This window comes from Corvus cornix, chromosome 6 (genome assembly GCF_000738735.6).
Source record: "Corvus cornix cornix isolate S_Up_H32 chromosome 6, ASM73873v5, whole genome shotgun sequence".
Lineage (NCBI taxonomy): Eukaryota > Metazoa > Chordata > Aves > Passeriformes > Corvidae > Corvus > Corvus cornix.
The window spans coordinates 10,175,641-10,200,735 of NC_046336.1; the positions used below are offsets into that span (position 1 = coordinate 10,175,641).

General features: G+C 39.4%; 1 protein-coding gene across 4 annotated transcripts in view; it reads right to left on the minus strand.

The window, feature by feature from the left end:
- Positions 1-25,095, minus strand: part of ADD3 (adducin 3) — a 93,430-nt gene that overhangs the window by 59,509 nt on the left and 8,826 nt on the right. For 3 of the 4 annotated variants that reach the window (XM_039553886.1, XM_039553891.1, XM_039553888.1), the window contains exon 2: positions 142-187. The gene's annotated coding sequence lies outside the window, so the exon portion shown is untranslated. Of the gene's footprint in view, positions 1-141; positions 188-7,578; positions 7,603-25,095 lie in introns of those variants that run through there. The other variant, XM_039553887.1, reaches the window with a different exon arrangement.

Sequence of the window (25,095 nt, forward strand, 5' to 3'; positions counted from 1 at the left end):
GGTTTTTAACAAACCCACTTTAAAAGTGGCCGTTTACTGATTCAGTTCCCTCTTCCCCCTTCATATCATTACACTAGAACACCACAGCAAGAACCCAGCAAGAACCCAGCAAGAATTCAGGCAGTAAAATGTTTTAGGTACCTTGAGTTTTTCCACAGCTCTCCTTCTCTCTAGTAATATAGCTGACCTGTAAAACAGAAAAAAAGACATGACTGACTTCAGGTAGGTTTCTCAACATTACTGGAATATACTATACACTTAAAGCATCAACTCATTTAGCTTCTTGAACTCTTTTTCAGAATTTTTCATTGAATTACATTTTATTTCATTATCATAGAAAGCATTTTTCATATACAAAAATCTCAAAAGAAAGTCTCATCTAAGAGTGCCTAGTTGTGAATCTCAACATTGACCAGGTTACAAAACAGAAAATCCTGACTACCTGCTACATTTTTAAAGTAGAGCATAACAGCCACAATCCACGATTCCACTTCTAGCCCTGAGGAAGCCGAACTCCAGAGCAGCCACTGAGCTGCAGAGCCAGGACAGGAACACAACACCTCCCTTCGAAAACTGACAGCTGCTGGTGCTCAAAGCTCGTACAGAAACAACCGCCCTGCTCTGACCCTTTCCCACCACGGAGCAGTAATGGGCTTTCCTCTTGCATTCATCTTCTAGCATGAAAGTAAACTGAGTAAATAAAATAGCAACTGTTTACTTCTGTCATCTTTTGTCTTCACAAGCTTTGAGCACAAGTTATCTTCAGTCAAACCTGGCAAATTATTTCCATCACCTTCCTTTTTACCTCAGCTCCTCCACCAAGAAAAACCAGTTATTTCCTGGGGGACAGGGGCCAGACTCCTTCATTTCATACATATGTACAAAACATACGCTACATTTTCTTTTTTAAGATCTATACATTGCAAATTAGACATTTTATGCATTGTGAAAACACTGAGCTCAGCCTACCATCAGGCAAGGCTGGTACTTCTCACCAACTTGTTAATCCATTTTAATTCATCAGGTGGTAACAGACTCTTTCAACCATTCTCAGCTTTTCCTTTTTACTCTTTCATGACTTCACTGTAGTATCCCCAAGCATTATCGCTTAGGTCTTCTCAGCATATCACACTACAAATACTTCACCAGTTTCAACTTCAGAAGGCTGGTTATCCCATTTCCCATCATCACTAAAAGCTGGATTATTCAACGTGCTCTATGAATTTCAGGAGTAAAGAACTGACTTCCAAGAAAAACAGTGTGCACAAAAATAATGCAAGTAGGATTACACAAAATTACTGGAAGACACCATCATCACCAGGTACTATGGAGTAAAAAACAAACTTCTAAGAGAAGTAAAAATAAGATGTTATTGCATCTTGTTATTGCTCAAATTGTCTATTTTCCCCGAATTATTTACTTATATAAAGTCAATTCCTTGCTCAGCAACTTTGCTTTTAGGAATGAACAATGTACTTATACAGAGTATTACAGGTGTAATACAGTTAAACAGCCACAAGACTACTTCATCTGCTTTTAGACCTGACAGGAATACAGATTTAGGGGAGATTTAGGGGACAGAATTCTCTCCCTAGGTGGTCTACATGGGGTTTGGGCATATTTGCTCATTTTGCTGTTCTGCCAACTGCTCCCTGGCAGAGCATCCAAAGCGATGGCAGTGACTGGGGAAAGAGGAAGAAATGCATTGGCATTAAAATGCCATGCCAGAGCAGGAGTACGCCACAGCATCAGGAATTTAAACACTCTAACGTGACTGTTTATTCTTGGCATGAGTACAGTTTATTTTTCATCTACTTCACACTGTTAGAGATAAGGGAAAGTTATTTTTACGCAAGCTTCTGATATGTTATTTTAAGCATAGCCGTCACAGGCAAGAAGAGACTCTCTTCCAGGCTAGCAGCTACTGTTTCCAGAGGGCATTGGTAGACTACTCTCAGACATGAAAATTTAATAGTCTCTCCAATTTTCTAGCTTCAGGTCTAATAGCACTGGTTTGCAGAACACAGAGGTGCCCATATCTGATGGTGTTTGATACCACTTCAGCCTCCCTGGAGCTGCACAGCACTGCTACCTCCCAGGAGGGCCAGTGTAGCCACAGGACAGCAATGGGCACCTTGCTCAGCTGTGTCCCCATCTCTGGGCACTGCAGAGGCTGGAGATCCTACAGCTCTCAGTAGAAGGAGGCAGTCTGGGAGAAAGCCAGAAACTGTGACACTCCAGACATCATATGCTTTTGAGCAAATTTTTTTCCTGTTCTTTGTCACAAGTTCTTTGTTACAATCCCTTTCTTCTTCACATCCCTTCTCCATATTACCACTCAACGCACTTCCACAAGCTCTTCATCCCTCCCCAATTCAAAATTTTCAGTATTAAAACAACAATAAAAAAGACTTGACCATTATGAAACTACTCTGCCATGTAGTGCCATGACTTAATTCCCTCTGCTTAATCCACCAGGGTCTTTCATTCCATTCTACCCACCCCTGGAGTATGAGCAAGAAACTTTGACACAGGCACTAGTCAGGAAATGTCTTCACTGCACTTCGCATTGTTTAGGCCACATTCTCAGGTCTTGTTCATCAGTTAAATGCCTCTATGCCCAAAATAAAATTATACAATCAGTAATAAAGGATGCAGATCATATCAAGAATGGGAAAAAGAAAATCTGAAAAGGAGTAAGAGTCACACATCAAAAAACAAACTGAGAGTCAGCTCTCAGATCAGGGAAAATAACAACCGTATACATTCTTGGATTAATAAATTAGAAAGAGAGATGGATTTTAACTCAAGAGATGACAGCAGTAAGACAGATATTGAACAGCTTCGAAAAAATTTGCAAATACATCTGAATAACTGTGTATGTCAGAAATCAGACATACTACACAAATCCTAACAAGATATTGAAAATGTAAGTACAAATTAAATGCTAAATGAGGGCTTCAGCCTATAGGACAAAAGAATTTGTGTGCCAGAAATACCATTTATCTTCTTGAGAATTGAAGTGCAAAAGCCACTTGGTTACTTGAGAGCTACCTCTCCCTCTCTTAGAGAAGTAACATTTTAGAGCTGCATCCAGAAACCATGAGTAATCCAATTATGGATAGTCCAGGAACTGATGGGATATCCCAAAGAAAGATGCCCTGGAATGAGTTTATAATCTTCCTCAGCTACTCATAATGGCTGATCAGTGTGCATTAGGAAAATACACTTCTGGTTTGAATCCAAACCTTGAGTACAAAAGCAAAGCTCTAGTAAATATTTAAGAGAATTTTGAGTTCCAAACTGAAGAGCTGGCAACTAAGTTCTTTTTTTTTTTAACAAACAAAACCATCAAAAGATTGTGCAACTCTAAGAGCCCTTAAGGAAACAATTGGGAATTTTTCATAACATGGTATTTCCTTATACTGCTTACCACAGGAATGCAAACAGTTCCACCAAACAGATTTCTTCATTGGAAACAACTGACAATCTAACCATGTTTCCATCTTTTCCATTCTCAGCACTCAGCATACAAAATAGATGATATAATAGAATACAGAACTGTCATACCAGGGCCACAAGACATCTTTCCTATAAATCAGCACCTGAGAAACTTAACAAAAACATAATTTCCTAGGGGTTAGAGAGAGAACTTCTGTCTAATTATTTAGCATCTTCGACTAAACAAAACTACGATTTTCTACTTATTTGTTGAATTTCCCCTAAATACTGTTAGCATCCACGTTAACCAGAAACAGACCCCTATCCCCAACCATAACTCAGTGTATCAGTAACAAGACTCACTCCCACAGCATTCCCTGCAAGTAAGGCAGGTGAGGCTAGCGAGGCACAAAAACATGGGCTGGCACCCAACTGAGTGAGTGAAAGGAAAAGCAACGCTACTCTTTGTACCTTACAAAATATCCCGTGTAGATCTAATGGATAGATTTCCTCACCACCTTCTCCATTTAGATTATTTGAGCATTGCCAACTGACACCATTAACCCCTCCAAAGGAAGCTGGAAATGTTCGTGTATCTGTACAGCAATGGCACTCAGAACTCACAGTCTACCAGACCCTACACGAGGAGACCAAGTATCAGAGACACCTCAAGGGAAAGGCAAGACAGGACTTAAAAAGGGACTTAATTTTCCTGACAGATAATTAAGAAGTCACTATCATGGAGAAAGTAATTTACACTCTGTGCTGAACTTCATGCTGTGAAGAGAGAAATAGAGGATAAATCAACATAAGCAACTGTAAAAACAGAGTATTGTCAGAATACAGGAAGGCACCAGGAATGGTAAAAGGTGCTACATCAGCACCCTGACCAATATCTGTCATTGCAAATTTGCAACTCAATTAAGGCAAGATTTTAATCAGAGCTACAACTGCACTTAATTCTCTCCATTCTAGCTGAAGGAAAGCAAGAGGAATAAGCCATAAAAGCAGAACAAAACTGGAATGTGCTACAAAGAGACCAAATCATTTTCAAAAGGAAAAACCAAAACAAACAAAGCCAATGAAAGACAAAGCTTTACTGAGTTAGTTTGCCAAACAAGTCAAGAATTTTGGATGGTGGAAAAGACAGACAAATGTCTTAACTTCAGATAGAGACATAAAAAGACTTTGCTTCTGTGGAAGTGCTTACAATCCATGGCACAGAGATCACTACTCTTGTAGTCAAGGAAACCACTCTTACAAGATTTCAAATTTTGGAATTCCCCATTCAAGAGGGAACATGGAAAAATCCTCCATGCTCTTCTAAAAGGAGAATGGAACATGGCTCCAGTGTCCCATATGTGGACAAACAGGGCCACAAGGCTTTGACAACAAACTGGTTCCAACGACTCCGCAGAGGAAGAGGTCACCATCATAAATGGAATGTCTACACTGTACTTTAGTCTTTGCGATCAGTGATAAAATAGCCACTACATCCCATAATATTTTCACAAACAAAACCAGTTACCAGGAGTTACTAAACCAGAAGCTAAAATTTTCAAGCTAGGCTTTATTTAAATTACTGCATCTCTCGATCTTTTCTTTCAAAGAGATGCCCACTGAACTCTCAAAAGCTGACCTTTCATCACGGCACACTGTTGGTCTTGGAGAATTTGACTTTTCTGAAGTTGCAAACACATGAAACCTCCCCTCCTTTTCAGATGATTCTGAAGCTCTAAACACAAACTATACAAAGAAACAGCTTGGTTTAATTATAATAGTAGAGCAAAACTTATTTTTCCAGTTATTATCTTAACTAGATACAAAAACCCCACTTCAGCTGATACGCCCAAGTGTGCTGAGATTTAGAACACTACTCAAAAACTATCTTTTATTTTTACTGCTGTCAACATCCTAAGAAAAAAATATGCACCAAAACCTTTTCAATTTAATCTCCCTGGTGATGCCAGAGAAGTATCCAAACTCTGCAGACTGTAAAGCAAGGCAGTAGTTAAGCACACCACGATTACCATAATTAGAACATAGTAACACCAAGTGATGCAAGAAATTATTTGCTGGTTTTCATTAAAATGCTTGGTTCACTTTTAATTTTTCCTACAGTCACTGCACCAAGATGCATGTTCAGAATGGTAAGAAACTGTCGGGCAAAATGTATGTAACATTCATACTCAAGTTGAATTAGCACCACAATCAGTAAAAGCTTTGGTGCTGGTAAGGAAGCAGAGACTGATTTCAGAAAAATATTACAAATCAAAGCTATTGAAGAGTAACTGAAAAACTTTAATTACAACTTCTGGCTGAAATAAATACATAGGAAAATGAAGGTACTAATTCACACTCACCTTATGGGTTATCGTTTATAATAATACTGGCTATCTCATTTTAGCTTTGTCACCTGATAAACCCCCCCTAACAAAGGCCCAATGCTCAGCAATTCAGTGTTGTAAAGAATAGAGTTGCTGTCTGGTATCTATCTTAATGACTGTTTCTCAGCAAGAATAAAATTAGTTTCAGGTGGGGTATTTTACAAACTTCATTATTAAATTTTCACATAAATACAGTCTAAGCAATGGGAAATGGCACTGTCAGAAATCATCTGAATGGCCTTATCTGACTGCTTTTTGCAACAGACCTTCTAACTGGCCTCAGGGAAATGGTTTCTGCATTATGTACTTCTGCTCCCCTTGCTTCCTTCAAATGAGGTGAGGTCCCTACTGAGACTGGTGTGAGAAGGTGTGTGTTAATATACTGCATCTCTTTCAGTAACAGGTACCTCAAACCAGGGCTAACTGCAGCTTCAAAAAGCCTGTCAAGAGGAGGCAGACAGTGCTCCTTTAGCCTTCATGACAAAAAATGAAAAAAGCATATGCTAAAGCTACACCAAATCTGTTTAAGCAAAATAATTTTCAAGCTATGTCCAAGGTTTGGGCAATTGTGAAGAAAAAGACACCTAGCATTTTTCACTTGCTATTTAATGCCCCTGAACCTTTTCCCCCCGTTTTGTATTTTTTTGGTCTCACTTCACATATATTGTTGTATTGAGGCTTCTCAGATTTTAAATCTCTCCTGAAAGAAAAAATATCTTACATTCCTTTTTAAAAAGAAAATGAAATGTGAAGGCCTGGCATGACTCCTTTCTCACCTTTGGTTAACACAGGTTTCCTGCTTTCTTCTTGTCCCTGAGACAACAAAATCTCTCATTTTCTACCAATCTTTCAGTGTTAACTTCAACCTATTAGCTTTTACTGCAGTCTCATTACTGTCCTCTCACCTCACCTACTAATGTATCATGGTCATTTTCAAAGATGCTCTCGGTTTCTCCCCAGAAACCATCCACTCCAATCACTCCTACCTTGGAGTTTGCAGGATCCCACTCCTAGCAATACATACTCCTTCCAAAAATCCACGACTACTAATGGTTATAAGAAATCCTACCCTCCACCCATTGCAAGTCCCTCCCCTTCCATGCTGCTTCTGCATTCTGTTTCCAGCACCACCAGCCCACCCTTCCTCTTCCACTGCCATGTGAACTCCTGGCATGAGAACTGCCCAGACACATTGTATTGGCCAACCAACTCAAATGCACAATTGGAAGCAACTTCTTGGTGCTGTACACAGACCATCCACCTCCAATTCTGCCCGTAAGACCCAACACAGCATCAAAGCTTCAAGAAAGGAATGGGCACTTCAGAGAGGAAGACTTTTGCTCCCTTGGTCTCCATCTCCCACACAAGGAAAAAAGAACAACTTCCCAACTCACTCAGGTATGTGCATTTGAGACTCCATTCTCATCAGATTAACATGTAAAACATACACTTAAACATTCACTGTTATAATACTGGTATAACAGTAGGAGTCTGCCTAAGGATACAAAGCAAGGCAAGATTCATAGGGACTCCTGCCATACACTTTTTCCTATAAAGTAAAAGTGAGACCTAGCGCATTCTCAAACTATGTTTAATTTCTCAGCTTTTTTTTTTTTTTTTTTTTGCAAGCTGCCTTTGTCACTTCAGCCCTAAAAAGTGTCCATTCAGGATGTTTTTATTAAGAAGTGATTTTTGCTAAATTGATGCTTCAACCACCCGAGATTCGCCACTGATTCCTTTCTAATCTCACCTTTTCCTGTAATGCTACCTTGGTTTTATTTGCAAGCCATCAAATCCACAGTACCTCTTCACTGCACTCACACACAGCTTTGTCTTTCAGCTCTTTGAAGTGTTACTCTCATTCTAGTGCAGCAACATTACATCTGAGCACTTGCAGCAAGGTTACTGGCACTCTGCAGCTCTTTCTGAGATCGTCAAAACTTGCCTCATACTGTGCCTGCAAACAGGAAGAGAATAGTGGAAATAAAAGTGAAGACCTGCAGCTGAAGTTTGAAGCGGCTGGAGAGGATTTTCCCCATGCTCCCAATGGTGATTAGTGGGGCAATTAGCCCAGTTGCATCAAGACAGGACAAAACCACCCACGAGGAATCTTTGCCTGACAACAGATGATCAGAAGATGTTTCGCAACATAAACGTCAAATGTATATTATTTTTTTCCAGCATTAACTTATGGATAGAGCCATAGCTGCATTCATGACACCAAACTATTGCTGCAAAGCCAATAATGTTCAGCGTACATAGGGATCTTGAAATACTTTTCTTCATCTCCAAAATACCCTTATTTATTAGAACAAGCTGTATTTGGAAGTTGAGATTATTATTTGTTTACAAACTGACCAACTCCACTGGTGAAAGAAAAATACATTTTCATTGGCATTTGTCCTACTTTATTATGACATTACAAACAGAAGCATTGCCTCTTTATATTCTTTTATTTAATCATGCTCATGAAATGGTCAATCCGGCCCCCAAACCTGACAAAGAATAGAAGCCAACTATGCTTTTTTTAAAAAAAACCCTCTGTATCTCACTTGTTCACTTTTGACTTCTGCAAAGCTTAATTCAGCCAACCTCCACCCTAACCCCTGGGAGCATCTTGTACTTTCCAGCCATCTGGACTGTATTTACATTACTAGGAAGAAAGTCAAACTTGCTCATGAACAAAGAAAATCTCCTTGCTATCTTTCTGTCTTGTCTCCATAGTTATTTTCTAAGTTCTTATTTTTTCCAAAAAACTGCTGTTCTCGCTGGGGACCTCACTCAATCGCCCTCATGAGCTCTACTGATGTCATACAACTTCTTCGCTTATCATTTCCTAGTGCTGCCCTTAAAAAAAAAATTAAAAAATAGAAATTACTATTTTTCCCCTCAGTTTTCACCCTCTCTTCACAAAAGCCCTTATGAACAGCATGAAAGTTCATGTATGATGGATTAGAAGTACCAAACCAGTACCGAATCAGTACCAAAGTGTTTTTAGACAGTAAAAGTGACAGATTTGCAAATAAAATGAAGTATTGCCAAACTAAGATCAGAGACAAATTTTAAAAGGAACACAGACAAACATTTACTTTTGAACTTGTATCCATTTTAATGGTAACCCTCCCCCAGGCAGCAACTGCTCCATCTTGGCTCCTCCAGAACAGAGGAGCATGCAACATGTTTTAATTGCATTTTCATCAAAATATCTGTGCTGCAACCCCTCTCCCAACACTGCTGATCCAATGTGCTGAGGAAACTTGAAGAAAAAGCACAAGCTGCAGAAGACAAGAAACTACCTCAAACTGGTTTTACTTTCAACCACATGTCCTTAAGCCCCACCTACTTTTTATTTTATCTGAGCTGCAGTATATGTGTGCCTTTTAGTATTTTATAACCCTATTTTCAGGGCACACTATCTCTTTCAATCAAAGGTAATCAACTATAGCTTATCATTAAAAGCTATTCTGCAGATTTACTCTGCTCCACTTGACATGCACCAGAAATCTGCATCAAGTTTAAATGAAAGCCAGATTGGTGCCTTCGTTACAGAGAAAATTAATGAAAGCAATGAGCAATGCTTGACATTCAGCTAACTTTAACTAGGAATTGAAGAGCCTCAATGCTTTGCAATGCTTGACCCAAACATCTAAGTTAAAATATTAATTCAGTTTAATGAGCTAATTTAATACCTGTATAAGGGGAAAATGCCTATTTTGAATATTTCTATTTAATTTTTATTTTTTTTATAGTAGAACTACAGTGTAACAAATTAGAAAACACTTACTAGGAAGAAAAATACCTTTCTAGAGGGGTGTTTGCTTAAAGAGAACTACCTACGGTTGTTTATTTTCAAGCTGAGCTTCTGAATTTAATTCAACAAAGTGACCCTTCAGAGGCATAATGACTTTTAATGATCATGTTAAGTATCTTCTTGTCTCTTCAGCAGCTCTTCTGGAATACCAAGGAGTAAAAGTTCAATTACAGATGTATGGGAGGCTGCATACCACAACCACAATAAATTTATTAGAGGAGGAAGTACACAGCAGAGAGGTAACAATGAATTAAAAATGTAATGAATATGCCCACATGAAAAAATAACTACTGAAATAACTCACCCAAACACTACCACATTCTGCTTGCTTTCTTTTACAGTTGCCAGTTTCTAGAATGATTCAACATTGTCCCTTCCCAGTTTTTTCCTCCTCATCTCCAAAATTCACGAAAGACCAGCAGTACGAATAAACATGGTTTGTCATTAAAAGCAGTTAAGTGTTGTGAAGATGCAACATATCTCTGCTTTAGGGAAGCACAGCCAAATTACTTATCAGAAACAAAACCCCAGGATATCTGTTATCAATTGAGCAATACCTCCACTAAAAAGGACTTCCCCCCTCCATGTGATTTCACACTGTTCAAATTTTCCCCAAAATTTGCAGTATTTTTTCTTTTTGAAGTAAAGACATGGAAAATAAACAATAAGGCAATCTTGAACTTCCTCTTCTTGAGACGCAAGCTGAACGTCTCATGCAAGCTACTAAAAATAAGTTTTACTTCCAGCAGTGACAACTCCTCACAGCTTAATCAAAGGAATAGCAATCAAAGCCTAATGGGCCCTGCTCTCTAGAGCATCCAAGTTGAAAAATTATCAGTAGGAGAATATTCGCTGCAAAGAAGAGAAGAATCTGCAAAGAAGTGAGGACTAATATATTTGCACTTAGTCTGCCTCAGTTTGATTTTACATGTTTCTAACAGAGAGAACAAGAAGTGACTTGATGCTCAGTCTGCAGCTATGGTATGAAATTAGTTTCTAAGGAAACAGGGCAGAATCCAAGGGACAAAATTTCTGCGTTTGTGCTGCTTCTGTAGCAAACACAGCATCAGCTGCAGAAGGCACATGAAGCAAAATTCCTCCAAACCGATTAAGGGATTGGATCTTAAGCGTCCTGAACCAGCAATTTAACTGGCAGCCTGACCGGTGAGGCACATGCATCTGTTTGAGCAGGGGCAGCACAGAGGTGTAAGCAGGATGCTCACCAGCTCACAGCCACTGCCAGCCTACTCCTCTCAACCGCAGTGCAGGAAGGGACACTAAAAATAATACAGCTGGCACCTAATATAGTCTGCTCCTTCGTGCGTGCAGAGGCTCTGCTATGACTTTAGAAAATCTGACTGCCCACATCTCGTGGTTCCTCTTTCAGAAGGAAAACAAATCTTTAACTAGTGAAGCAGAAAACTTTTCTGTCCAAGAACTCAAAGTGGGTCAGGTAAAAGGTGCTGATTTTCAAGAGAGGTTTCCACACCATGAATGCTAGGCAGGTTTCCTTGCAGCGATGAGCACTGGACTTTGGAGAGCATCCCTCCAAGCCCGATGGCATGGGGCTGTTCTGGATGCTCTCCCCAGCTGGTGCTGCACCCTACATGCAGGGATTGCACTCAGGATGCAGACAGGCCCAAAGAGCAGCTACACCAGGGAACTCCAGATGATGAGATCCTCCAGGCCAAAATAATCAGAATTCTTTGGAGAATTTAAAACTTCAGAGGTACATGGTGCACTTCCTAAACTTTGAAATGAAACATTCCTCCTATCGACCAGCCACATAACCCACTGCTTAGCAACAGAGGTTGCACACGTGTACCTGTCTGCAAGAGGGAAAATTATTCTTGTTATCCATCATTCTCACAACACAGCAACACAATTTCTGTTTGAGTATACACAGGGTTTGTTGTTTGTTTTTTAAATTATCTTAAATTCACATTTCAATATAAATACAGGTCTCCTCTACAGTAAATGAAAACTAAATTGTGAATTGAAAATAAAACGTTTCTAAAGCAGTTTCAATACAGGTGTTTGAGTGAGGCTAATTTCAAGTTGAGAGGGAACTCTCCTTGAGTTGCTGTGTTAGTTTGGGCAGTGACAACTTCCTTTCAAACAAAAACATCAACACACCTCAAAACCTCAGTGTTAAGAGTCTGCTTCTGAAACTGTTTGCATGAAGGCCAGCAGGCCAGAGGTGACAGCCCAGCCCTGAAATCCCAATTATGTTACCAGAGGCTGCGGTATTATTTCCACTGTGTTATTCCACTGCAGAACGCACATCAATACCCATCTCTATCTATAAATCAATGGAACTATTTTAGGCACAAAAGCTTCAAAATAAATCCTTCTGACCAACCTCTCAAATTAATTATGCAAATGCTGTATCAAAGTGCACAGATCATTTTTACTTCAAATTTTTAAAATCCTGCACAGATACACTGAAAGGAAAAGAAAGGAAATGCCTAATTATACACATTGAATACTCCAGATAATGGCCTGTCATATGCATCACTCTGAATGCAAATCAGAACAAAGGTTTTAGCTGTAAACACAACATGGAAACATCAAATAACTTTGATCTCTTCTTAGGCAAGAACACACTTCTTTAAGATTACCTTCTGTATTCAATGGGATTTATATGTATATATAATATATTAAATGTATATAAAATGTCTATAAAGTGAGGCTGTAGTCAAAAGCTCCTGTGCTGAGGAGCACTTACCAGCTAAAGAGAGAGGAAGAAAGGCATACCCAGAGCAAGCAAGTAACCTCCTAATGCCTGCTGTGGAAATGAGCCCCGGCATGCACTCCAGGCATGTTTAGGAGGTAGAATTTTCTTCATTTCAGCCTACTTCTTCCTAACACAGCAAGCAAACCATGCAGAAATCAAGTGACCTACCAAAGGAAGGGCTAAAACTGAACAGATGAGAATGCCGAGGTTAGACATGCCAGGGAGGCAGTGGAAACGACTGCTGTTGCCTTTGCCTGGTACTAAAAAATTCCTCGTACCACTGCCCGTGCTATTAAGGCAAATTTCAGCAAGTGTAAAACCTTATTTCACGACAATGTTATTAAGGGGAGATTAGGCCTTTAATGAGGCAGTTCCACAACTTAAGAAATTGAGGCCGGAAATCAAAAATAAAGAATTTCAGTGGCAACTATGGCTAACAGTGGCTGAGAGGTATAAGTGCAACAAGGAAGTCTATCTGCTGTATGGTGCAGCAGTCTTCACTTCCCACCCAGGCTTTGCTTTCTAACACCTTTTGCCACTTACAGATAAAACACAAGATACTAATTTCATGTTGAGGTTGTATTAGTTTTAAGGTATGAAGAAAATCTATGAAAGTAATAATACAGGAAAATAAATGCACAACTTTTTAAAGTCACCTCTAAGTAGCCACATTTCTAACAAGATCCTCCACTTAGGCTAAAGGCATTTATTGCATGCACTCTGATCCCTTCAACAAAAATTACTTAAGGGAAGGGAAGGGAAGGGAAGGGAAGGGAAGGGAAGGGAAGGGAAGGGAAGGGAAGGGAAGGGAAGGGAAGGGAAGGGAAGGGAACATGTGCTGATCAAACATTAAATGGTGATGCAAGACTGCATGAGATACATGTTGAAGGCCAGCAGAACTAATCCACATCCAGGTCTAAAACAAAACAATACTACAGAAGTGTAAGGTTTCCTGAGCATATGCACATCAGCCAATTTACACAAGCCCTTACCTATCTCTGCAACTCACTTTTATCCACTGCTGAAGCTGCTAAACTCAAGAAACAAAACAGCCACTTTCATGTGCTACTTCTACAAGGCGGTCACATTGAGAACTTGTACATCAAATCCAGTTAGGAAAGAGAACAAAACTAAGACAAACATCTTCAACTTGAATCATTAAAACAGTCAACAAATTCAAGTCTGATCTTGAGGTTTTACCTAAGCTTTTCTTTTTACTCTCTGATAGTAATATCTTCCTATCCAGACCAGGTTTCAAAATGTAAACAGGGACTTGTTACCTACTTAAACAAAAATCCTATCCAGTGTAACATTTATTAAGACACTACTTAAAACACTGTCCATATTGTCCCCTCTCTGTCTTCCTGGACATCAACTCATTCCTCATTTACTGTTCCATTCATCAAAGTCTTGTTACTTTCTGTTGGCAAAATGCAGAAGTTTATGTGTTTGTAGGAAAACAACCATAACCACTTGACAAATACCTTAGGAACTGCATGTTGCAAGTATCAAAACATCTCATGAGCTTTCTCCTATAGGCTTACTAGCAAAGGGCAGTCATGCACACAAGCTTCCTGTTTTAATATTCTTCCTCCTCCTTCTTTAAGCAAGATTATTCTCATCCTTAGAAACAGGAAGTCATTAAGTTAAAAATGTTTATACTAAATGAAAACACACATATTGCCATGACTTCTACTCAGTGACTATTGGGTGGTCTCAATCTGAATCAACTTTCTGACCAGCAAGTGCTTCCTTTGGAGAAATTATCAAAGCACAGCTTTGGAGACCAAGGATTGGAAAGGTATAAACTATCAGCGACTATAATTACAGTTAAGGATTTAAAGTTGTTTTTTAGAAGACTTTAATAATTATACTCCAACAAAACTCCCAAACATCTGTTTTCAGTAAGTATTTAAATAAGTGTTTTTCCCAAACTATATCAGAAATTGGCTAGTGCTGTGTGTTTCTTGGGATGAGGTCAGCAACGTGCGTTAGTGCAGAGCCTTTGCTGCAGTAATTACCGTGTTTATTTGTGACAGAGTGTGGTTGAAGGGGGAAACCCACAGCCCACTGGCATGCTCCACTGTAACCTTCAGATCCCCATCTGCAACTGCCTGTGATCAGTGTCTCCAACATGCCAGCATCTGGTCACACTCTTCTTATTCATAAACTCCTCATGTTTGCCCTTGAATTTGACAAACATTAAAAAAAAAAAAAACAAAAACCCACCTTCATTTTAATACTGTGATAATAGTACATTGATGGGTAGCCCACAAAGACTTCCCATGCACAGAACATCTGACTACAATTCTCCCCACACAAAGAAAAATCTGTCACTTGTGATTTGAGATTATTGCCAAACTTACTACGGGGTTTTCTTTTTACGGATATAAATTACATCTCAGGAAAAATCAAATTTCAGTCCATCAGCACACATCTTCAATTGCTTTTTCAACACCACCTGTCCTTATTACAGGAAAATGTACTTCCTCCCAACCTCAATATTTTAATTATTAAATAATTGGAAGAAATGAAGAATGCTTCTCAGAAGGGAGCTGCACAGCAGTTCCTCAGTGATCATGAGCACTTTCGGGAAACTTGAATGCTCTTCCAGCACGCCTACTTGCTTCCTGTGAACAACCAGTGTGCAGAATTATTTGGAGAGGTCTTCCAAAGTGCTGAGAACATGATTTCTGTGCATTTTGATGCTCTTATGAATCACCAAGAACGGAATATGAAGCCAAGAAACAGTAAAACATGCACATGCACTTACAATAAATAAGAGCTGCTAAGACTAATAATACCAAAATATGTCCTGAAAATAGCAGGAAAAGGCCAACAGGAAGTGACACATTATGCCACTTCCACCTGAGACTCTTTACTTTTGTTTGGACCCACAGATCAATGTGAATGTCAGGAATTAATAAAGCTAAGCAGCAGAGATCAGCTCTCCAGAGACCAGCCACATCTGCTCAGCAATGCCAAGCTGCCAGCTGGATAAAGTCCCAAAAGCCTTTAAAGGGTCATCATGCACAGCAAAAGCTTGTACTTGAGTAAAAACCTTTTAGCTTAGCAACTAAAAAGGTAATAGATACTCTGTTAATTACATTAAGTAATTAAGTCATGTTTAGCTCTGTTAATTAGGGTGCCTAATTTTAAAAGGTCTAATAGCCACAGTATTTAAATTTCTGGTTTGTTTGGGTTGTGCAAGAAAAATCTATTCTAAACCACTGTCATTTTTTTTGGCTGACTCAAAGAAAGAAGTTATGCTGTTAACAGGAAAGTTAATCAGTTGCAATGCAGTGTCAAATAAATTATTACTTGTTGACTACTGCATATTCTAAGCAACTTTAGTGTATGAATAATTGGTTAAAAAATCCAAAATGAAAGACACTCGGCATCTCAGTCGAGATCATTAACCACACAAGGATACTTTATCTGGGTACAAATTGTCAAAATGCTCTTTCCTTGTGCACATTTGATAGGAGCTTGTTCATGGAAGAAATAAACCCTGCAGCACATGACACTTGCCTCCCTCCCCAGTATGCTCCTCACTAACACACAAGGTCTGGCACGGTAGAAAAGCTCCCATCAAGCTTTTGATACATGAAGCTGTTTCTGAAATAACTGCTGGCCTACATGGAAATTGCTCCTTTCAAATATCTCTAATTCAGGAGTACAGTACCATACATGATCAGTTAAACACAGCTTCATCTACAGCTTTTCCTACAGCTGCAGGTGGCTCAACTTCCATGTGACAAAGACACGGCTGACACCCTTCAATACCTTGGCAGGCATGTGCTGAGATCTCTTATTTGGACTACAACAGCTGAAACCCCACTGCATAGCTCCCCCTGCTCCCAGGGCATCACAACCCAACACTCTTTTTAATACAGGATATCACACCTCTGATGTTTGCAAGCTATTTCCAGTTCGTATCTTTTGGCTTGTTCCCAAGTGGAACCCAACAGGTGAGTCCAGGCTGGACCACTACAAGCCCCACAGACAGCTTGTTTTGTTAGCAAAGAAGCCACTTTTAAGAGCACAGTTAAGATCAAGCTGCTGAAATTAGTCTGAACAATTCATGTTCAGCCACAGCAACTGCAGGGAAGTCTATTTCAATAAAAGCAAACCACTGCTCTCAAATTTTACTCCTAGCAGAGACCAGTACCAGGGGTTTACTACCAGTCCTAAAAGGCCTTGTGCCTGTGAAGGTTTGTCACTGCATAGTATTGTTCTTTCTGACCCCATGCAATGCATCAGGAGCACTTCCAGCATTGCCGTGCCACTACAGGGTGTGGGACACTCCCCATGAAGGCACCTGGAATTATTAGCCCCTATTCAATTAGCAAATTCAGCTACTAATTTTATATGACTTTAAGCAGGATTTATAAACCACACAACACAGAGCCCCAGACCAGCCATCTGGAAATGCAGATGTCATCTGCTCACCTTGGTAATCTGCTGCAAGGTTTCTCAGATGAAGATGTATTTCATCTCGTGGTGCTATATAAATAAACAAAGTATTATAAACAACCATTTTATCTGACTGGGGTTATGTCATATGGTTTGCTTTCTCTATGAAAGAAAACACGTACATAAAGTGCAACCAGATGTTGTTGGCAGAGAATCCATTTAATATGGACTCATTTCTACAAACAGGATTACAGATGTGGCCTACATCCTGAACCCAGTGTTTAAGGAAAAATTCTCTCTATGTGAATTTCACCCATTTTCTATGTTTTCTCTAAGTCTCCTAACTCACAACAAAAAAAATGTTTCCTATAACTGAAAAAGTTGCATGCCCTCCCCTTTCACAAATACATCACAAAAATAATTCAAGCCCACCCTTATCAAAAAAAAGCTGAGCATGCTACTGAGGAAACCCTGCTTCGTAGCAGCTCACTGCTACACCAGCTGTGAGAAGGCAACGATGCAGGTTACAACTAAGTCTAGACTGAGCTTCTTTGCTACAAGCAACACTTAGCTAGGACTACACCTGACTTGTAATTTGATTTTTCAAAGTACAAAAATAGTTACTACAACTCTGCTTGCAGAACTGTGGAAACTTTAGACACTCTAAGCAATTATTTGTAGTGTTTTAAGTAAAAAAAATTAGAAGTCAACTGAAACATACCAAAGTTTTTGATGAATAATATCATCCTTGAAATCTCTTACAAACTCAGAGAGCTGTCAGTAAGGCAATTAAAATATAAAGATTTAATTGGTGTACTATAGGATTGCTCAGGATATAAAAGGTTGTTTAATTCTGATAAAACCCTGAGCAACCAACAAAAAGAATAGAAACAACAGATACATTTTAAATTCAAAATCAGTAAAGTCTGAATAAGAACTCCATTCTTTCATGCTTGTTGATTTATAAAATCGTATCTAGATCCTCAAGAAAATTAGAATAAAGCTCAAACTCTTTTCAAAACAGGAAACAGTACAGAAAGACTGACTGCATAATTCCACATCTGAACCCAAGAGATTTTCACCATATTTGACATCCAAGTATTGAACTAAGAACAGTCCTCTTAACAAACACACTCCTGAACTAGATCAGACAAGTTCATATTCGTATGAATTGAGAATCCAATGCATAAGAAAAATTGTCTCTCTATATAATCCTTACTATCACTCCACATTCATGATCACATAAAGTTAAACTAGTAAACCCCCCAAATGTTCAACGGTCACTGAGACTATTGGCCTAGCAATGTATTCATTGAAGGAATGAAAATACTTGAAAAGCTAGGTTAGTTAACTACCAGTGACATCACTGAGAAGCAACGGTTGAAAAGGAAACAACCCCTTTCCCCAAATTATGTTTTGATTAGACCTTTAAAAAATAAAACTAAATAACTCTTTCAGAGGACACTGCCACTTAGGAGCATCTACATTTATTGGTAAAGCTCAGATACTTGATTAATCTAGATTATCTTTTCCAAGCAAGGTATTAAAAAGGTCATATGAAAGGATGAAAAAGTCAAAAAATAAAAATCAAAACAGGGAAAAGTCCTACTTTGACCTAAGAAATTCTGAGTCAGATAACATGAATGGAGCTGCAATTTTATAATCCTCTCATGACCAGCCAATTTCTAATCAACAGGTACATAGCTACTTGCTTCTGGAGGCAGGAAGATGGGACAACTGGAATTTTACACAACTATTTAAAATGTCCCAAGTGACCTTTAACAAGAGCTCTAAACATCTGTTTTGAGAATCATTTTCAACAGGATTAAATATATATGCATGGTTGTATAAACACTGTCTTTAGTGAGGGAATCAGATTGATTTAAAGTGCGGTTAAACCTAACGGCTTGTTCAGAGAGGAAGCTCTGGCGAGGATGGATAAACAAGCACTCCGAGCCCAGAGGTGAGCAAAGCACTTGTTTCTGCTCCACAAGGAAGAGGTTCTTTCAGTGAGAGAGGCTGCTGAAGTGTCCAAACTCTGAAGTTCAGCTGTGCTCTCACCCAAGTGTTTCCAGCTACTTTGGTTTGTGGGTGTGATGCAGGTGAGTGGCTCTGCCCACGTGCAGTCTATCTACAGGGTATCTAAAAATTACTTCCAAACTTCAGCTGCTACAGCCTCTCTTAAAAAGAGAGCCCTGATGTGTAGGTGCACTTACCTACTATTTATAACAGAAGCCTTGCTAGCAAAGCATTTTCTTTAATCATAAAAGAAACCCCAATTTGAGAAACCTACCTATGAATGAGCGTAGGAGAAACAAATGAGGATGTGTGTGTTTGTTTATTTTCTTCAGAGGAAAGACAAATAAATGGAATTGCTTGAGAACCCAAAACCTTACAGGTGGTTTCTGGGCACATTAATAAATCAATGGCAAAACTTCATCCATTTACTAGTTGCCAGCTATTTCACATGAAGGGTTTAACTGTTGCCAAGATGGGTGAACATGAGCAGCTGTCACATCAGTATGGGATAAAGTATCTTAAAACGAGAAAAATAACATACTGCAGCATTTACACAGCTTGTGTTAAAAAGTTTGAAAAAAACCCCTCACAGCCCAAGTCTTCTCAGAGATTAAGCCAAAATGCAGACAGAATATTTAAATATAACAGCAATCTGAATAATGAGCTGAGAATTAACAGAGTTGTTATCTGAGTGTTATCTGCACAGAGCTGAGAGGACCAACAGATCCAGGTCCCTCGTACCAAGATTCTGTATTCAGGCACAACAACCTAAGTGTGCTATTCACTGCTCTGCTGGGGCACCTTAATTAGCCAGCCAAGCCCGACTTGAGTTTGCCTTGTTTTAAGGCTTCCGGCATCCTTAGAGAGTTCTCCAAAAAGCAATTCAAAGCAGGAATGTGATTAAGGGGAAAGCCTCAGCTGGCCACAAATAGTGCTGTGAATACCTCCTGCCTTTCTGCTCTGTTAAGGGCTGAGCCAAAGAAAGAGCTGTGGCTCAAGAGAAAGTCTCAGTAGCTGTGGGTCCAAGTCCAGTGCAAACTCCTGCCCATAAGATGCTACAGGGAAATCACTGTATCTCACAACTAGGACAGTTCTACTTTCTGCTTTTATAACCACCACCCCTCAATGCTGATCTATCAAATACATCAAAGAGAGCACTCTAATTAGAAAGCTGCACAATTGCACACTTTTGGTCATTTGTGCTAATTCAGTTTACCACAAAGAACAAACAACTGTAAGATCAGATCCTCTTACAGTAAATACTGTCACTCAGACCTCTCAGGAAACTTAATTTCACACAACTGCAATGTAAATAAATAATTTGAAGATATCAGCTGCAAGCTTTTATGTTTTCACATCAAGTTACACAACCTTGCAACCCTCAAAATCCACAGGCTCCTGAAGTTGAGTAGGATTTTTTACAAAGCATCCATACGCATGTCGTCTCTGGTCAGAAGTGGACATTGCAATAAATTTCTGGACAGAAAAATCCTACTTTTACAAATCCTTCAATAACTTAGGCACTTCAGGGCAAATTTTTTTCTTTCTTATGTAATGCCCATCGCTGGAATCCAGAGAAATATTTCCAAAATTTTATCCTTGGGGCAATATGGAGTTTTACTCCTTCTGTCAGCTTGCTTACTTTCTTCCATCAAGCAGAATCCTCCTGTACCACATAGGGCATAAAAAGACTAAAAACTCTGTGTCCAATAAATTTGACCATAATGCACAGGGCTGATGCATTGCAAGTGCTAATCTCCAATCACATACAGCTTTTTGCTCCAAAAGGAATCCAGTTTCCATCTTCCAAAGTGCTACATGATAGGCCACTGTAAGGGCTTTCATTTTTACCAGAATGCCTTCTAAGCCACTAAAGGTAGAAAAGACGCAGAAACAGAAGTTATGCCATTGAACCTTAGTAAGAGAAAGAGCATTAGGAAAGCTTCTAGATTGCTATGAATAAAGAATTGGATAAGGTATATTGAAAAGCACATGCAGAAAGAGATGGGAAGAGGAAAGAGTTTTGTGTGCTGGGTATGATTCAATCATTGCACCCAATTTCACCAATGCGCAAAGACACTGAAGTTATTGAGAATAAGAGTGGGAAAAATATCCCAAACCATTCCAAAATAATTAAAAGGACATTTAAACAACAGCTACAGTTTTGACTTTAGTTTTACTATAGCATCTATTACTTTATAAATGTCAAAACTAATACTATGTTTTTTCTTCCTCCTCTCTCCTTGAGAAGTATCTGCAGAAAACTGCAGTAGTGCACACTCTCTACCCTGAAAGACCAGTGTTCTGGCATAGCAGAAGCAGTGAGAAACAGATTCAACATCATTCCCCTTCTGGCAGTGCTCAACATGAGAAAGAGAGAAAGCTACCGGCATACTCTGCGTTCTTGATTCACACTGTATTTCTGGCTGAGAGGCACAGTCATTTATTTACAGAATCTCACAGCAAATTTGCTTGCATCCTGAAGTGCATTCTGATTATTTTATCCCTATTTCAGCACCTTACAGTTAATAACATTTTATAACTGTAGTAAAACACAAAATATACCAGTAACAGCTAAGAGAATTGCAGCAAGTGAGAAGCAACAGAAATGAAGGTCAGGTACTCACTCTGCCAGGAAACAGCTCAATGCTTGGAATCAGTGTTTCAGAAACTCCAGGCACAGCCAGGCCTGTTACACTGGCTTTAGTGATAGTCCTTTCATGAATCTGGATGTCTCCTGTCGGATTTACTGCTCTAATGGCATTTGAATCAAGGCAACTTCCTGAGTAAGCCAGAATCCAAAATAAACGCATGAAGATAGGATATAGTGATTAAAAGTATTGCCCAAATCATCTGCTATTGGTCTCTCAGTTCCTTCAGGCACTCAAAGTGCCTCAGTTTTAAACTCTGCTTAATGTAAAATGAATGAATGCCAATAAAAAAGTTTGATGGAAAATCCAACATCAGCCAAATCTGGCATTGTTTGTTTCAGTTATATAGGATCATCATGTCCAGTCCTTGGATCCTCTTTATTATACCCTCATTTCCCCTGACTGAAGAAACCTCTGTAACAGAAAACCCTCAGGAGCCGTAATTTAACAAAGACAGCATCCAAACTTGATACAATGACGGTATGAATGAAGCCAGTAATCTGGGTATGGTTAGAGTTGGGGAAAAAAAAAAAATTTCCAAAGGACAAAATGAAAAACTACATTTGATAATAAATCTTCTTTTTATGAGTAGGCTTAATATTTTCCTCTTGGTACAAGAATGTAATACTGTCTTCCTTGCCAAGAAACAAAAAAAGGACAGAAGACCCACACATGAGAAGAACTGTAAAAAACAGAATAAACATCAGATACACAAAGTATTTTCAAAAAGTTGCATCTTTCTTCTGTATACTGTCGATACCTCATTAACCAGACTTTTTAAGAATATCAATGCTTTAAATGAGTCTTCAGAAAGGCAGCAGAAGTCAGAGGCATCAGGGCTGGGGTAAGATGAGACGATTGCACAGGAATTACTAGAAAGCCCCTTCACACATTTTACTGCTACAAGAAAGCAACAGGCTACATGTGTGCAAGCATGGCAGTCACACACAGATCTCGGGCTGAAAGAAACCACACCACTTTTTCCCACAATCATCAAACAGCTGAGAATCCAAAACTAACTGAGCTCAAATGAGAGTGGTGTTTGCACCCAAACCCAGGCACCACTGTTTTGACAATGTGAACAAGAGCAAAAGTGCTGCTGCTCCTGTTTGTGCATTTAAAGGGTGCCCACTGCAACAAGCTCTCGCTGAAGCCATCTGGCTACTCACTTTTAAAATTCAGGGGTTCTGGTTTGGTTTATCTAACACTGAAATGCTACCAACAGAAACCAAGTTCACACTGGGGCAATACTGCAACTGGCAAAGTAATTTTCAGAAGCCCTTTCTGTTGAAGTCAGCATCAGGTCATCCAATATGCTGACACAGCCAGAGCTGTTATTTTTAAACACAGCCATAGTCTATTTAACTAAAGCATCTTTACTCTGACTGAGCCAGTGTTACTTTGATAAGACTCCTTAAGTCTCTATACTGAAGCCTGCATATCATATGAAACAGAAAATGCAAACTCTTGAAGACAATCCTTCACTGCAGCTAGGAGAAGAGAAAAAAAGGACAACAGAGGTGCAGGAAAAAGCGGGGAGGACCTGGCACTGAAGACAATAAAGTGCTATCTGCAGGACAGCTATTCACACTGTGAGCTTGTATCACTCACCACCTGCACAGAGATGCACTGGAACAATTTCAGTCAACTCCAACAGCAAACAGCTTTCTGCTGTTAGAAACTCAGCATTACACTTCTAAAACAATTCTTCTGCCAAGTTTGTTTCTAGCAACACTAGGTTTTCTTACACATCGTTTAACTGATGCGAACCTGGATGGAAGAAGAAGAGAGGCAATGCCATTGTCAAAGGCACCTAAGAGACTGCAAGTTAGAATTACACATTTTGGGCAACTCACTGAGATATGCTAAGCAACTTATTTGCATGCATTTTCTTCAATGCAATTCTGAATCTTTGATATATAAAGTTGTCTTGTAAACATATGCATAAGTTCATTACTAGAACCAAGAGCAGGCCCACCCTTCCCTCTCACCAAAGAAAGAATTTTTTCTTTATTTATAGACACTGTGGCCCACCTGATGTAATAAAGTTCTCCTGTGTCAGTATTTAGGCTCCATTTCTTACACATAATTTATGAAATAAAGAAAAAGTAAGAGCAGCAATGGTATACACTGCTCAGCAGCAAAATCCTTTGAATTTTACAATAGAAAATTTAGCTGTGCATCTTGTGCTATGCATGGATACTGCAGACTGTGGAGGCAAGGGAAGGCTGCTGGGGAAAGCAACCCCACATACCCAAGATCAGCACACCACACAGGATATTGTCACCCATTGGGAGCCACACAGAGCTGGGATATAGGAGCCACTCAGCCTAGCACGGTGAGATTATTTTAATTAAAGTATTTTTGAAATCTATGTAGGTTTTCCAAAACATTGCATTTATCCCAGAATCTCCCTTTAAACATGACTGCTGCCCCTCAGATTTTGAGAGCACTGGGAGGGTAAATGGGAACATCTCAATCTGGGGGGTGCTACATTGTATTTTAAAGCCTAGAGAAATGGTTTGTTCATTCTTACTCTCCTACCAATCAGTCCTCTTGCAGAAGACTCAGCTTACCAACACCTTCCATGTCCAGTTTTCACTCCCTCCCAGTACTGCAGCAGTGCCCGGCTGCAGAGCCAGCACCACCCAAGGATTAAGGGGCAGGAGTTTACCCGGAGCCCAGTACTGACACTGCCCCATCTCCTTATTCCCCCCTTTTCTGTTTTTCTCACCACTGCCTTCAACACCTCCTACACACCCTAGTGCTCACCCAACCCTCTCTTGAGTTAATTCAACCTATTAAAGAGAGTTCATGCAGTCAAGGGGGAGAGAGGAGCTTTTCTGCCGCAATTCACAGTGAATTGCACAAGTTCAGCCATCAGCAGGGTTTACACAAGAGACAAGGAGGCAGGACCATAGCACCAGGAGGGAAGAGCAGGATATCCCCTTTGGCTTGGTTGTAATGTACAACCCGAATATTTCAATCGGATGGAAATCAGTCCTAGAGAAGAGTCACTGTATTAAAGAGGTGATTATATTTATTGGAACAGTGACATGCAGACTTCTTATTGGACAGGGCTCTTGAATAGGATTACAGGGCTTTAATTTGGTTCTTTAAATTGGTTTTGGAGAGAGAGAGAGAGAGAGAGGAACACAAGGAAAAGTATAGAGAGAGGGTGGAATAAGCTTGGAGGGAGTACACTACATTATGTCATGTCAACCATAATAGCTTCCCCAGAACAAATATATGCTAGTGCACATTCTCCAAGTTAACTAATAAACAGAAAAGCCATAAAAAAGATAATTACTTACACTCTGCATTTGCACACTGCAACCAGTAATTTTGTAGCTTTAATTCCATCTTTCAACTATCACTTATACTGGCAAGGAACAGTGGCAGCAGTGCACACCACAATAGGAGTAAACAAATGACCTTTATCTAACTTTATTAAAGTAATAAAGAACAGACTTTTTTTTTTTTTTTTTTTTTTACTTACTTCAAAGAGGGTTTTATAGCTAGCTACCAGCAGGGTGTGGACTGAAGCTAAAAACTTTGAAATGGGTCCCTGTGAAATGTGAAACCAAAATACAGCAGAGGTCACCTCTCTGTGAAGAGCCGCCTTGTCTGTAT